This window comes from Bombus impatiens, unplaced genomic scaffold (assembly GCF_000188095.3).
Source record: "Bombus impatiens unplaced genomic scaffold, BIMP_2.2 scf_0478, whole genome shotgun sequence".
In the NCBI taxonomy this organism is placed as follows: Eukaryota; Metazoa; Arthropoda; class Insecta; order Hymenoptera; family Apidae; genus Bombus; species Bombus impatiens.
This window is the reverse complement of record NT_176897.1, coordinates 1,506,135-1,521,171: the sequence shown is the minus strand read 5'-3', so window position 1 is coordinate 1,521,171 and position 15,037 is coordinate 1,506,135. Positions and strand designations below refer to the sequence as shown.

The window sequence follows — 15,037 nt, the reverse complement described above, 5'->3', positions numbered from 1 at the left end:
CGCGCGTGCCCGCCAACACCTGCCGACAGTCTTCCGTACCGCGATTGGCGTATCGTTGCACTCGCGCCAATATCGAATATCCCGAAATTCGGCATTTCGATCGCGACACCGCGTTTCAACTTTTCCGTAGTCGCGCGATACGCCTTTCCTTCTCGTTAGTATCCGCTTTATTTCTTTATCGATTATCGTTATAGATACGTTTAGCGTGGAATAACGGAGAACGTAAAAGCGTCGCCACGTATCGTTGTTACGTACAAAGCGTCGATTTATTTCGGTACAGTCTTGTTACGATTTTCGCAGCGTTGCGTAACGTTCGAAACCGAGGGGAAACGAGATATTTTTATCAAATGGCGCGCATAAGCACGGCAAATATTCTGCCCCGATGAACGCGTAATCTACCCGTTACGTTCCCGCTTTCCTCGTGGATTCTGAAATTCTGGAAAAAAAACCGCCTTAATGGATGAAATATTTAACCGTAGCCGAGATAGTAATTTCTTTGAAAAAGATACCTCTGCGAGATTTAATTAAAATCATATCTATCTTGCTCGGTAGAGATTTGATTTAATGGAAAAATGACGCGTCGAGTGGCTGTCTGTGTTCGTCCGGTAGAAATCTACAGCGCGTACGATTAACGCTACTATACGTGAAATACCGAGTTAACGCGAACAAGTGGAATAAATTAGCAGAATGGTTCGTTCGCTGGTCAGACGCCAACGCTGTTTGCGCGGACGTCAGGAAAAATTCACACGTCCGTTATAATCGCGGGCGATCGAAAAATTTCCCCGACTAATTTCCCGGAATTTATTCGAGGTCTGGCGATCGACCGCGCGCGCTTAGAACGATAAACCGGACGCGTGGATAACGAATAGCAGCTGGTTCGACGAATTATCGATAAATTCGCAGGCGTCGCTCGGCAGAGACGATCGGCGAGAACGTGACAGTTGTAGGGGTCTTTGGTCGGATCGCGTAACCGTCGGTTTACGTTCCGGTCGTAAATCTTTCACGGCGAGGCGAAAGACGAAGGAGCAGCGCAGCCGGTGAGAGGTCGTCGCTTGAGATTATTGCGCGGCTTTTAACGATCTGCCGTCGAACCACGGACGATTCGAGCGAGATACGGTTTCGCGGATACGTTACGCGGAGCAATTGCTGCGACTAAATCCTATAGAAATTGAATGTTTTCACGTGTAAACGTTCCGCGTTATCGTTGCGCTTCCTTCGACGCGTTCCACGCAAAGATCCCGCTAAACGAGCTATAGGATCGCGGCGCCGCAAAAAAGAAGGAACGCTTAACGATCGAACTTGCCCGAAGACTCGCCTAACCGAGAAAACTGTTCGAGCAGGCGTTAACTGAAAACGTCTGGATCTCGATTAACCGAACTTCGATTTAAGCAGCCGGCCATGCTCTCGATTAGTCCGTGGCGTCCAAGTTTTACGATAGTTTCTCGTAGGAAACTCGCGCAATTTCCGCTCGCCGCCGCTTCGATCCCGTTCAAACGCAAGGCGAAAGTAAGAAACGGCCGTTAAAGGCGTTAAGTGCTTTGTAACAGGATTAAAATGTACGCTTCTCTCGACGATGACCATCGTCCGATGGCGGTAAACCCCGCCGCGACGTTAACCGGAGAACGAACCTTGATCGTCTTTCGTACGACCGAACGTTGGCGCGAGTCTTCGAGTCTGTTAAGCGCTACGTAATTCCGTTCGAATCTCTCTCATTCCGTTCGTCCTTCCTCTCCTTTCCTTCGTTACCTTCGTTCGTCAATCAGGTGACTGGACATTAACCGAAATTTGGTTTCGACGAACCGAGTTCCATCGTATCGGAGTTTCTCGACCGATACAAGGACGGATTTATCGACCCTTCGAGCGATTTTCCAACCTGTCCAAATCGGTTTACGGCGACAATTTCAATTCGTAACGTAGTTGTACGAGCCGCGACGCGCTATTTCGTCCGTCGGTATTCTTGCCAATGCGCAATCTGTCGCAATTAGCAGTCTCCTGCTTACCTCGGCCATTAGCGGAGACCGCGCTATCGCATTCGCCGTGACTGCGCGACTTTTCTCGTTACAGTCCCGTTTCATCGCGTTATCGTCGACCTTCCGCTTTTCCTGGGGCGTTCTCGCGCCACGTTGCGTCGCGTACACGCAATTACGTCGCCGTTCAATGCCCTCCGCGTCGAAATGCTTCGTCAGAAATGGTTTTGTTCGCTCGTACGGAAAAGGAAATTCCATCGTCGACGAATCGAAAGCGAGCAACCCGGATGGAAATAAAACCGGATCGAAGTTGATCGACGATCGGTCGAACGGCTCGATCCGAGGCCAAAGTTTCGTTAATTCGTTGCGTACAAACGCGCTGACTCTCGAAACGGGATACCTAATTAACGCTCGCTTCGCGTTCGACTGGGTTAATCGCAACTGCGCGCGAACGTACTTTTACGCGAAGGTAATCGACGATACGGTGGGCGCGGTAACCATCTCTTGCGTTTCCAACACTCTGTACTCGCCTAGGTATATCCAAAGTGTGGATACTGGCGCGTATTCCGTCGTCGGTCGTTCGACGCAAGATCGAGAAGGAAAATTAGATCGAAGGATTTCGTTTCGAGTAAATTTTGAAATTGCGCGAGATCGCTTATAGACGATTGCGTACATCGCCGATACGTTGCTATAGCAAGTTTGACACTGTCGACTAATTCGAACGACAGACAACAGCGTGCTATGAGATTCGACGAGAAATCGGATAGCAATTAGTCGTTGCTTCTGACCGAGATGGTCGATTAAGGCCAAGAGGCGTCGTTTCTTTCAATTACGAAGAAACGCTCGTGAGCCGGTACAACGCTTCGCTCGACCAAGAGAAAGGAACGTCCTAATCGATGAGAGCATTAACCCTTGGACAAAGAGAAGTTAGACGTTGAATGGCGAATCCGGGCGAAAGATGGATATAACGACTGCGAAATATTCGTCAAATTCGTCGACGTATCTCGAAGGAAGGGAATCGCGCGTGGTTGACAGCCACCTGCGTCGCGCGTTGCTCTCGAGAAGTCGAGATGCTGGGCAAATCGCCGGAGAGAGGAAACGGGAGATCGTTGGAAGATGCAGACGCCGAAGATAACGATATAATTGGGAAGAAGAAGGGGGAAATGGGAAAGTTATCCTTTCTCGGTTGATTCGACGACACGGCGAAATAGGAATACGTTGATCCGCGTAATGCTTCTCGCGGCAGTCGGCTTTAGCCGTGTCAGCAGCGAACTTCCGCTTCGCCAACTGTTGCTGAACAGTGGTATAACGTGTCTGGTATAATTCCGCAACGATTCTTCAGAGAGAGAGAGAGAGAGAGAGAGAGAGAGGGAGAGGGAGAGAGTCAAGCTCTGTCTGCGTTTGTGCAACGCATCGTTCGTTCGATCCTCGAATAATTACAGGTAAGCTTTTGAGCGAAAAGAACGACGAGTCGATTCGTCGAAGCGACGGTCTCTTGTTTGACTCGCTCGTCGCGCGGCTCGATCGAACTTCTGCGGCAAGTATTTGGCGCATTAGACGAGCGCGTTTCAACCAGCCAAAGATCTCCCCTCGTCCCCACGATTCGACCGTACCGGCGAAACTTGGCGAAAGTTTCGCGCTTTCTCCGTCGTTGCTCTTCGATGGAACGTTCGTTTTCGTGCCTTCGCCCTTGTTTCCGAGAATCGTCGCGTGGAAATCGCACGAGGAAAAGCATTCCGAGCTCGAATTCGGAGTAGATCTCGGTTGTAGAAGACGCAGATTCTTGAACAGTGACCGCCTGTTAAAGAGGTACAACGATCCACGTTTTTTCGGAGTCTGGCGATATTAAAATCGCGAATAAACGCCGATTTCGTGGACACTCGTAAGAAGAGATATATCAGCTTGTGTCAAATAGCCGCGATATTAAAGGGAGCGGGATGAAAGCGCAAGAGGATTACGCGTATTGTGCACGGTGTCAGAGATAAATGACAACGAATGCTCGGCGCGTGTCGGGGATTATAATGGGTCTGCGTTTGGCATCCATAGAGACGAGTCTAGTTCGTACGAATATTTGAAAAAGGAAGGAAGAAAAGCAGAAAAAAAGAAAACAAGAGAAAAAATGATGTACACGTTAACGAGACTGTGAAACGATGTCGTTTGCGATGCGGACGACGATATAGACCGGGCCGCGTTCGAGGGCACTCTGGGTATTTACCGGAGTCGATAAACCGACCTTACTTAGTAAAAATTTCATTGCGTTCAAGGGGGAAGAGAACGGAGGAGAGGAGTACTACCAGCAACGTCCTTCTAAAACGCCAATTCCCAGTCGCTATCCATAGAACGCAATGTTCGCGATTGCCTCGATTCTCGCGCCAACTTAGAGACAACTTTGCAACTGGTCGGCTAATCGCGTGTATACGAGGTTTCTTCGATTGCGAGACGAAGCCAATTACGATACGTCTTAGTCTATGGTTGCGTAAAGTATAATCCTTTTAACCAGCCAGTGTAAAATTCCTTAGAGTTTTCCAATAATCGTTGTTCCGTCGGGCGACACTCTACCTAGACCAGGCCACATACCGCTCTAAGGATGTCCGCTCATCCTTACTGCGTACACTCAATAGTCCTAAGGACCCACCGTATATCTCAGGAATTCGTTAGCCAAGGTTCTTCAGACCGAACAAATATCTTTTTTTCTAAATCATTTTCCAAAGATTGTCGTCTACTACGGCTTGACACGGGAAAGTTAGTTTTTCTCGCGTACGATGCTTCTCACTAGCAACTTTCTATCGAGGGCGGCTAAGACCCTTCCTAGTCCACCAACCTTCGTTTATCCAATCAGAAGCATTGTCTACTGTCCTCTCTTTCCTCGCCAAAATTATCATCAACAAATCCGATGGTCCCGTGCGCTAGACACACCTATCGCTAGCTTTCCTCCGACACAGCATCGGCACTGTAATTTACTTATTCTTCGACGTTAGAATATTTAACATGTCCCCGCGATTGGTCGAAAATACAGTTGTATCGAGGTGTCCTAATATCTACGATCGGCAAAGATACGACACAAATAGAGTGTTCGGCGGGCAAAAAGGATCGAACTATCTTTCCTTCGTGGAATCGCGACCCGACCGATCTGTTCTCCCCTCTGCCTATACGCGTACAGTTCGACGGCTGTTTCAACACGAAGGTGTTTCGCTAGGCGTCAACTTCTCGTCGAAATTCGTCGACGGTAACGTCGCGAGAATCTCCGGATTCCAAAGTCCGCGAAACGAACCCAGCTGCGGAACGAAGGGAATGTTTGCGACGCGAAGATTCGCCAAACGTTCGTCGAACGCTTTAAACGTCGGTAAAGTTGATCGCCAAATTGAACGAAACGAAAGAAAAAGAGAGAGGAAAACGGGAGAACGGTGTTTGGCGCGACTTTGCTCGAAACGAAGTAAAATTAGGAGGAACGAAGCAAACGCGAGACCATGGCTAGACGAAGCGAAACGGGTTAATTAAAATCTGTCTGAAATTTCCGATGATAAATTCGTGCTTGCCAGAGCGTATGCCCGAAAGAGGACTCGGATATAAATTTCGATTTAAGGGACGCGGTCTGGCCGCTTTTAATAACGGGCCAAGCCGTGGCTGTAACTTTCCTAATTACTCCAACCGGACTACCGCTTCTTCGTCCCCCTTACGGACAGAACGCCACGCTCTTCCTAGACAACGAACCGCGTCTTTAAAGGCGTTTCGTTGCGACTTTCGGATTCCTTCTTCCGCGATTTACCACTCCGAAGCTAGAAATTTCGCCGTGCATTTAGTCACCTTTCGGAGGATACTGCTCTGCTTCGCATTTTCCTGTAAATCAAGACGCACGCGTATCCCTGAAAGAAGTACCTTCTACATTTTGCGTAATATCGTTCCGAATTTGACAACCGAACGGCAATTTTGTTAGTTACGACATAAATAAATACAATAAAAGTAGAAATAAAATGAAAATACCCGTAATTGACGTTCGTCTTGTTGCGTGCAAGTCGATATAACCGAGCGAACTGCCATTTAGTCGACAATGCGTCGGGAACCGGTATAAAGTGATAGAGAAGGACGCGAAAGAACTCGTCTCGTCGTTCCATGTACACCAGGCGCGTTCGTTTATTCGCCGTGTAGCACAGTGGCGAATCCAGCGAGACAGCGAGGCGTAAGCGAACTTTCTATTTTTCCGTACGTCGCGCGATAAGCCTTTTGCCAGCGAGAAGAAAGCGGCCGCATTGGTCGTGCGAGGATGCGCGATGACCTTAAGCCCTTTTACCACCCAGACACGGCTACGCTTTCTTTCGCTAAATCGTACGAACGTTCGCAGTGCGTACATTGTCCGCTCGACGAAATACGAAGAAGAAGATTCCCTAGCGGGAGACGCGACGAAGCTCGGTCTCGATGAAACTCGAATTAAGGATATCACGGTTTTATCCCTATTTACGTTATATCGTGGGAAAATATGGCGGACGGTGGTTAGATTACGCGCTTCGTCTCTAACAAGATTACCGGGCGAAGCTCGCGTGACAGCGTCGGTATCCTCTTAAATTCGCCTACACGCGAAAAGCGATATAAAGACGTTAGAGAAGATTTTCAGCGCGCGTTCGTTATGTTACGGACAAGCCACGAAATTCAAATACCTGGCCTTCGTAAACGCAGACACGCGTACGTTCGGAATCGTAAAAGTCGTCGTAAACCGTACGTTTTTACGGCTCGACGCGGTACCTCGCGGTTCCGCTACCTAAGAAACGTCGTCAACGAGCGACGAGCAAGAGCTTCGACGCAAATTTCGAAACGTGATCGCTTTTCGCGAAAGCTCGCGATCTCGCCGTTAGATCGGTCCAGCTTCGAAATAGACGAGAGATGGGAATAGAACGCTGCGAAAGACGCGTAGGCTTGGTCGGATCGAGCGAACGCGTACGTTCTTCTCGTTTTCTTCGATGGGACGAGAGCGGCGACTATGAAGCGATAAAACGGTGGATAGGTGGTTCTCGGAAACGCGTAATAACGCGATTATCGCAACAGCTTTATCGACGGTAAAGTCCTTAGCGTTACGGAGCGTGGTGGGTCGACGGGGGTACGACGAGAGGTCGAGCGCGTGCATAATGCGGCCGGTGACCAATAGGTCGAAGCGTCGTGCGAGATCGCAATGAACGGCGAACGATGAACGAGCGTGGCGTTACCGCGAGGTGATCGAGGCGAAAACGGAAATGCGTTTATTGACGAGCGGCAGGCACTCGAGGAAAATGATCGTTCGACAGGGGAACAATGATAATTCCGCTCGGCCGCGGCGACTGGCAGCGAATAAAGCGAAAGCCTGACAGAATCGCCCTCGGCCTGCCCTTTCTGCCTTCCTGCCCGCCATTATGCTCGTGTCGATCGAGTGGAAATTAATGGCAATGACGATAATTGCCTCTATAAACGTACCGTGTCCACGATAAAATCCTCGTTACGACCCAGCGACGGCTATTCTGCCGAGAAAAGAGCATTTCATTTACGATGAAATTTTATGCGCGATCGGTTCCCATCGTGTCTGCCCGCTGTACGATGAAACGTCCAGCTGTATCGCCTTCGCAAACTGCCGTGAAAATTGTTCCGGCACGCGACAGGTACGTAACTCGCAGCTCGTAAGCGCGCGATCCGAACGCAGATTCGGTTCGTCGAAATCGTTCGTTAAAACGGTGTTTGAACGCTGTTTTACGAACTTGCGACTGTCGTTGCGTTTTTCACAGCGTCGAAGAAGCAGCAATCGAAACGGCAAATACGCCGTCTTCTGTACGCGATCTTTTTGTCTCTACGATTGTCCGATCGATCGTAACGCTGTTTCCTCCAACGAAACTCGAAAATTACGCGACAGAATCGTCGACGCCAACTTGGATCGCGATAACAAGACGAGCGTTATCGTCTAGTCGGTCGTGCCTGTTTCGCCGAATCGACGAGTCCCCTCTGTTAACCTCCGGAGTAACCGCGGACTGTAAATACGGCATAAATTTCCTCGTTACGCCTTTGTCGTTGCGAACGGCTTTCGTTTCGTCGATTATTCCGCCCAGCGCCATCGCGAGCGAGGAATTTTTGCATTTCGATCACGTAAAGGAGCGCCATTATTAACGAGGGCCGTTCGAATGCATGCAACAACGCGAAGATCGATCGGCGCGACGCCGCGAATTTGTTATTTTATTAATGCGTATTTATTCCGGTCAATCGAGAATATCAATTATCTTCTGGAATATCCGTCGCGCGTTCCATTATTATTCAAATTCTTCGAGCGCGCGGAAGCACGTAAAGAACTTTGCTAAAAAATCGCCACCGTCGCCATTATCGTCGCTGCCAAGAAAAATAAATACCGTTCGAGGAAGAAATTCTGCTCCTTCGAAACGAGTGTCGGCCGCTCGAATATTTGCCGATAAAAACGGACGAAACGCATTCCGCGGTTCTCTCCTCCTCTCCTCTCATCCTCCCTCGTAGCCTCGCCGATGCAATACACCGATATACCCTTGTAAATTACGCACTCGGTTTACAGCGAAGCGTCCTTCCGTCGAGTACTTGTCTCGCGCCGTTGAATAACGCGTTAACGCGGAAACGCGATACCCACGGTTGCTGCTTCAACGCCATCACGATCCGACCAAGTCCTCCAAACGCCGATACCTGTTTACGGAATCTTACCACACCGTGTCTTTCCACGCGATATTTTAACACGGTCGACGGCAACGTTTCCACTTTTGCGTGAAAATTTACAACGTACAAGAACGATTAAAATCGACGATGGAATCGACGTGAGATCAAACGGAATCCGATGCGAGATTACGCGGTAGGTTACGGAAGGCGAGTACGTCCTTGAAGTTCGATCGATCCAACCACGCGGTACGTCGCGTTTCTCCCTTTGGTCGTTCGAGCAAATTCCCATAAGCTTTGTATTTGCGTGGCTATGTTTAACGAAGGTGAAGTGTGCCGGAAAGCATACGCCACCGCTGCTGACGCGTCTTCGACACGCTGCAGACGAGAATTTCTCCTTAGAAAACGCGATAGAAAAACGCGTAGATTCGCCAACTTTTGATAATCCCTTTGACCGCCGCTAAATCTAAGACTAAGATCGATTCTTAATACCAACGACTGTAAAATCGCTTGTAAAACCAACGATTATAAAAGCAACGCGGAGAAAATCGCGAGAGTCGATCGGTCTCGTCCTTGGTGATTAACCGGATTCCTTCGAAAGGTGGAAACCACAGTCCGAAACCACCGAAAAAGTTTTTCCACGAGCTTTCGAGTCGCACGTGGGAATCGATAAACGGCAACCGATGTACTCGTCGAAATGCAACGCGAGACTTTTTTTTGCGTCAGATCGCGGTGTACCTTTCCTTCTCCTCTTGCCTTTTTCGACCCTTTACCGTTACGATTTTGTTTTTAACTCCGACAAACCCGCCCCTAGTCGCTTATCTCGGTTCGCATTTTGCTCGAAATGCACAAACGCACGAGAGAAGAATAAAGAGAAAGAGGAAAGATTTGTTTCTGTCGAGGTTATTCGATGTGTAAACAGAAAAAACTCGTGGATAAATTGTAAGGCAGAAAATATATTTAAATAGAAGTGTAACTATAAGTGAGAATACAATTTGAGCTGGTCCAGATCCGCACGCTAGCTGTGTCACCCAATAACTGAAAAACCCCGAAGGCAACGTCGCCTGTCTACCGTTTATGGTCTGTCTTCGTCGCGGTCTTTCGTCTACGCGCTGTCGATGGCTTCGGTGCTCGAGAAAACTAAAAAGACCAGATGTAGAGTTTTCTTAGAAGTGGTAACCACTTTAACAGTTTCGTATAGATTCAACGAATTCGTTCGAATTTATCGGGATACGTCTGGTGGGACGATACATTTACGGAAACGAAGGAACTTGACGCGAACCGCTTCTCGTTCGCGGTTCGTCCGTACGCGCACGAACGAAGAGATTCGAAGCGAGCGAACGCGAAAGTACATCCGCGTGACGGTTTTGCCGCGACGTACGTGCATTGTAACCACGCACGTACGTCTATTTCTGTCCTGACCCGATTCCTTTTCGGCCGCTTCTTTCGTTCGTTGACGTCAGAATCTCGAATCATCTTGGTGAATCGCAGACGAGTTCGTTCATCGTTGACCGAAATTTCATCTTGACCTTTAACCGTTCGAGTCGGTAGTCTAAAATTTCCTAGCTCTCGCTGTAGTAACTTCGCTGTGGTAAATGCGCGCGCGTATTATCGGTGACACACTGCAACATCCTCGTCGGGTTTGCAGGTCAGAAACCGTGCTTACTTTTAACGAGTCGCGCTACGGTTCCATCGGTATATCGACGTGTTCCAACCAAAAAAAAGGAGAAAAAGAAAGAAAAAAAAAAAAAATAGACGGGAGAGAATATAAAACACGATCGATCGACGGTAGGGTGGAAATTGTTTGGTAAAAAGCCGCGAGGCAACATCGAACGATTCTAGGAAATTCCTGGTTGCGCGACAAATTCATTAGGGAAAGTGGCGCGACCGATTAATTAATTAAGCAAAACCGTTTGCATTGACCCGCGTGCGCTCGGTTGCCGCAGCGTTGCGTTAATCAATATTTTAATGCAGCTACGAGGAAACAGTCGCCGCAAATATGCGTCCGTTTTAATGCATCGCCAGTCGGAGAGAATTATGTCGTAACCGAAGCCGATTTACGTTATAAATTTCCCGTTGATTGCCGCGCACCAGTTTCGCCCTTCCTCGGCCGCCCCTTCGGTGCTCGAGAAAACTAAAAAGACCAGATGTAGAGTTTTCTTAGAAGTGGTAACCACTTTAACAGTTTCGTATAGATTCAACGAATTCGTTCGAATTTATCGGGATACGTCTGGTGGGACGATACATTTACGGAAACGAAGGAACTTGACGCGAACCGCTTCTCGTTCGCGGTTCGTCCGTACGCGCACGAACGAAGAGATTCGAAGCGAGCGAACGCGAAAGTACATCCGCGTGACGGTTTTGCCGCGACGTACGTGCATTGTAACCACGCACGTACGTCTATTTCTGTCCTGACCCGATTCCTTTTCGGCCGCTTCTTTCGTTCGTTGACGTCAGAATCTCGAATCATCTTGGTGAATCGCAGACGAGTTCGTTCATCGTTGACCGAAATTTCATCTTGACCTTTAACCGTTCGAGTCGGTAGTCTAAAATTTCCTAGCTCTCGCTGTAGTAACTTCGCTGTGGTAAATGCGCGCGCGTATTATCGGTGACACACTGCAACATCCTCGTCGGGTTTGCAGGTCAGAAACCGTGCTTACTTTTAACGAGTCGCGCTACGGTTCCATCGGTATATCGACGTGTTCCAACCAAAAAAAAGGAGAAAAAGAAAGAAAAAAAAAAAAAATAGACGGGAGAGAATATAAAACACGATCGATCGACGGTAGGGTGGAAATTGTTTGGTAAAAAGCCGCGAGGCAACATCGAACGATTCTAGGAAATTCCTGGTTGCGCGACAAATTCATTAGGGAAAGTGGCGCGACCGATTAATTAATTAAGCAAAACCGTTTGCATTGACCCGCGTGCGCTCGGTTGCCGCAGCGTTGCGTTAATCAATATTTTAATGCAGCTACGAGGAAACAGTCGCCGCAAATATGCGTCCGTTTTAATGCATCGCCAGTCGGAGAGAATTATGTCGTAACCGAAGCCGATTTACGTTATAAATTTCCCGTTGATTGCCGCGCACCAGTTTCGCCCTTCCTCGGCCGCCCTTCTATTAGAAAGCGGGCCGATACCGCGCTCGTAAAACGACAAAACGGCCACGGCTGCCCGACTCGCTGGAACTCGCGTTCGTTCGCTCTCGCGGCACCCACTTCGACCAGAGAACATCGAGCGATAATTTCACGCGTCTAAATTATTCGCTGCTCGGTGAACAGAGAGAACGCGACGTAACAAATTCGCGTGTAAATCGTCGCGCCGTTCGTTTTTACCGCCACTTTGTTATCGACGCGAGACCAGCCGTCCTGTCTCGATGATTTCTCGTTTATTTTTTATTTCGATAATTTCCGCTCGAATCGATCGGCGCGAGAAAAACCAGCGCCAGCGAAACGATGCGAGTACCGAAAGTTCTCGATAAACGAATCGACCCGGTATCGCGCTATCCGAACGTCCGGTTGAAAGGAACCTTGGACGAACGGTTATCGCGTCGAACGACATCGGGCGGAGATCTTTTCGTTAAGCGTAATTAGCGGAAAAAATTGTAACGCGAAGAAGCGTAAACGCGTTCACGTTGGTCCGTGATCGATATTTCCGAGGAAATTTAACTTCGTTAAACAAACAAAAACTTGAGAATGCTTTCGTTCCAGCGGAATGATAAATTTTGAAGCTGGTAATAAATTTTCGCGAGTGGCAAGCGTCCTCTCGTAACCAGGTCATCGTCATTTTTCAAAAGTTCTCATCTCGGCCATCCCCTGTCAGCCGTTCTCCAAGGAACGTAATAATCTTTACGTAATAAGCTTTGCTCTGGATCTTTTCGTTTCTATTACCCTCGCCGCGTCGAGGAAACCTCCGATGGTCGATGCGACCAAGCTCCTCGCTCCGAAAGGGAAGAAGATCATCGATCGAATCTCAATTTCGAAACATCGCGAACATTCGTCAAAAGTCGATTTTCTGGCACGAAGATTTTTCGCGACGATTCGAACGACTTGGCCAAACGAGTGCTCGAGTTAGCGCTCGGACTACGAGTTCGCAGCCCCGTCATCCGTCGAACAGCTTCGCTGGATCGAATCGACTGACAGCCAATCCGTGAGCCCGTTTCCTAACGATAAGACGAAAGTTTCGATTAAACCGTGAATATTTCAAGACAAACGAGAGAAGCGGAGAGACGAGCGCACGTGTGTGTCTAACGTCGAATCTGGCCAAATCGAGCCGAGCTGTACCGATCCCCTCGATACGAGATAGATGATGCGAGTTTGTTGTACAATTTGCAATGTTCGTAACCCGAAACTTGTAACATTCCGTGATGTTAGTTTAATTATACCAGAGGTCTCGAGTTAGATTACTTTTTGCGGTAATTACGCAACGTTTACGGAAAAGGTATACGGCACCGAGCAATGGTCGCGGAATGAATTAAACGAACCATGCTATCGACTCCCATTAACCTGTATCCTGCGATACGTACCGGTTCTCTGTTTCGTTGAACATTTTTCGACACTCTCTGAAAGCGTGGCCAGAGATCGGATGGATTTGCTCTCTCTCTCTCTCTCTCTCTCTGTCTGCTTTATTTTCTATCCGAAATTAGATATTATCCGGCTCGTGCGTGTCGGATAAGCACGTAGGTGGGCCATACACGCGTATGCATTATTGCGCGGTCGTGTGTGTTATTGCGCTTTGTTATCAGATACGGAAACGACGCCCGTGACATTTCAATTTCATGCGACATAAAATACCCCCGCGACCGCATTTACTGCTTACACCCACTCGTACAGCGACTCCTACACGGATAGACAGCGTAGGCGCGCGTTTCGCTCTTATTATCCGCTTCGTTAAAGCAACGTTCCGCGATCAACGAAAGGAAGCATCGGGTTAAATTCGACCTGAGATTCGCAAAGATTTCTACCGCTCTCAACCAGTTTCCGTGGTGTAGTGGTTATCACATCCGCCTAACACGCGGAAGGTCCCCGGTTCGATCCCGGGCGGAAACATTTATTTTTTCCAAAATATTTCGCCGTTGTTGCTAAATTCTACTATCGTTGTTCGCCGCGTGTTCGCGTTTCGCGAATAACGGTGATATTTCTCGTTCGTCCGACGCGAATGTAAAATGTATAAACAAACGATACTCTTGACGCGCGGAGTTCGAGCCCCGGCCATCGTCCTATATTTTCCAGTTTCCTTTTACATTTTTAAAACGACGGTGTTCCTTGAATTCGATATAAAGATATCCGTCTGACGTTATGGCGTTACACGCGCGCGCTAGTCGATTACGAATTCGAGCGACCGCTTCTCCGATCGCAAAACGAGAAAATTTAAACGAGACGACGAGAGGCGTGCAACAGCGAGCCGAGAGAATCGCGCGCTACTCGATTAAGCGCGAATTAGCGATCGCGGTGCGCGGAAGCGCATACATTATGCAGCATCCTTGGTGTAACGATCGCGTAAACCGGACACTGCGGAGTACGGGAGACAGCTATCGGGTCCGGTGTTAAACTTTGATCCAGGTTCGGAGGCTCGAGCGTCGCGATCGCTCCGCTCGATTACGAGAGATCGTTCGATACCGGTTCGATCGTGCTGAAAATCGAGCGAGATCGCGGTGATCGTGTCGCTTCTCCGCGACACCAAAGTGCGCGTTATCCGTGTCTGGTAAGCGGTATCGGTAGACGCCGAGCATCGTGGAAGAGAAATCTGCGGGGAAGAATCGACCGAGTAGAGAACAGGTAGAGGCGTGGGGTTCGCTGTCGAACCGCGAACGGGCGTTGCGGTGGAAAGATCTCGTGTTCGCAACTTCTAGTACTCGTTTTACCGGGAATAGGAGTAGCCTCGTCGCGTCTTCCGACCTCCGACCTCCGTCCTTCGTTTTTCGCGACTTCTCTTTTATTTCGCGGCACCGCTACGAGTCTCACGACAGTCTCGCTACCCTTTTTCCACGGCTGTGTCGGCTCTCTTTCTCTCCGACGGCAACGACGCTTTTGTTGTGCTCGCGTTTGTCGCTCGTGCACCGTTCACAATGCACCGCTGCGGAATAAGAGGAAGGCTGCACGCGACGCTCGTTTCTGCCTCTCTAGATAGTCGCGGCCGAGCCAACGAATTAACGCAATCGTTATGCGGCAACAGAGAGACTGGACATTGTTTTCTCCGCTCTCGTCTCTGCCCTGTCTCCTCGATCCTTGCCGCGTCTCGCCCATGGCATGGCCGTCTCTTTCGTTCTCTCTCTCTCCCTCTCTCTCTCTCCCTCATTCTTCTTCATTGTTCGCCGGTATATTTTCGCGCAACGAAATTGTCGCGCCGACACCGTTCGATATCGACGCTTTCGCGCGCGAATGATTTCGTTAATCATCCGCTCTTATGGCCGATGTTCGCCCGTCCCCTCGTCGTGAAAAATCGTTTCGCGA

At 49.0% G+C, this 15,037-nt stretch overlaps 1 protein-coding gene and 1 non-coding gene across 3 annotated transcripts in view; one reads left to right on the top strand and one right to left on the bottom strand.

Moving 5' to 3' along the window:
* LOC100747292 overlaps positions 1 to 15,037 on the bottom strand; it is an 89,984-nt gene that overhangs the window by 49,503 nt on the left and 25,444 nt on the right. The gene's annotated exons all lie outside the window — the stretch shown is intronic.
* On the top strand, positions 13,561 to 13,633 carry TRNAV-AAC. Its single transcript has one exon. It is a non-coding gene; the product is annotated as a tRNA-Val (tRNA).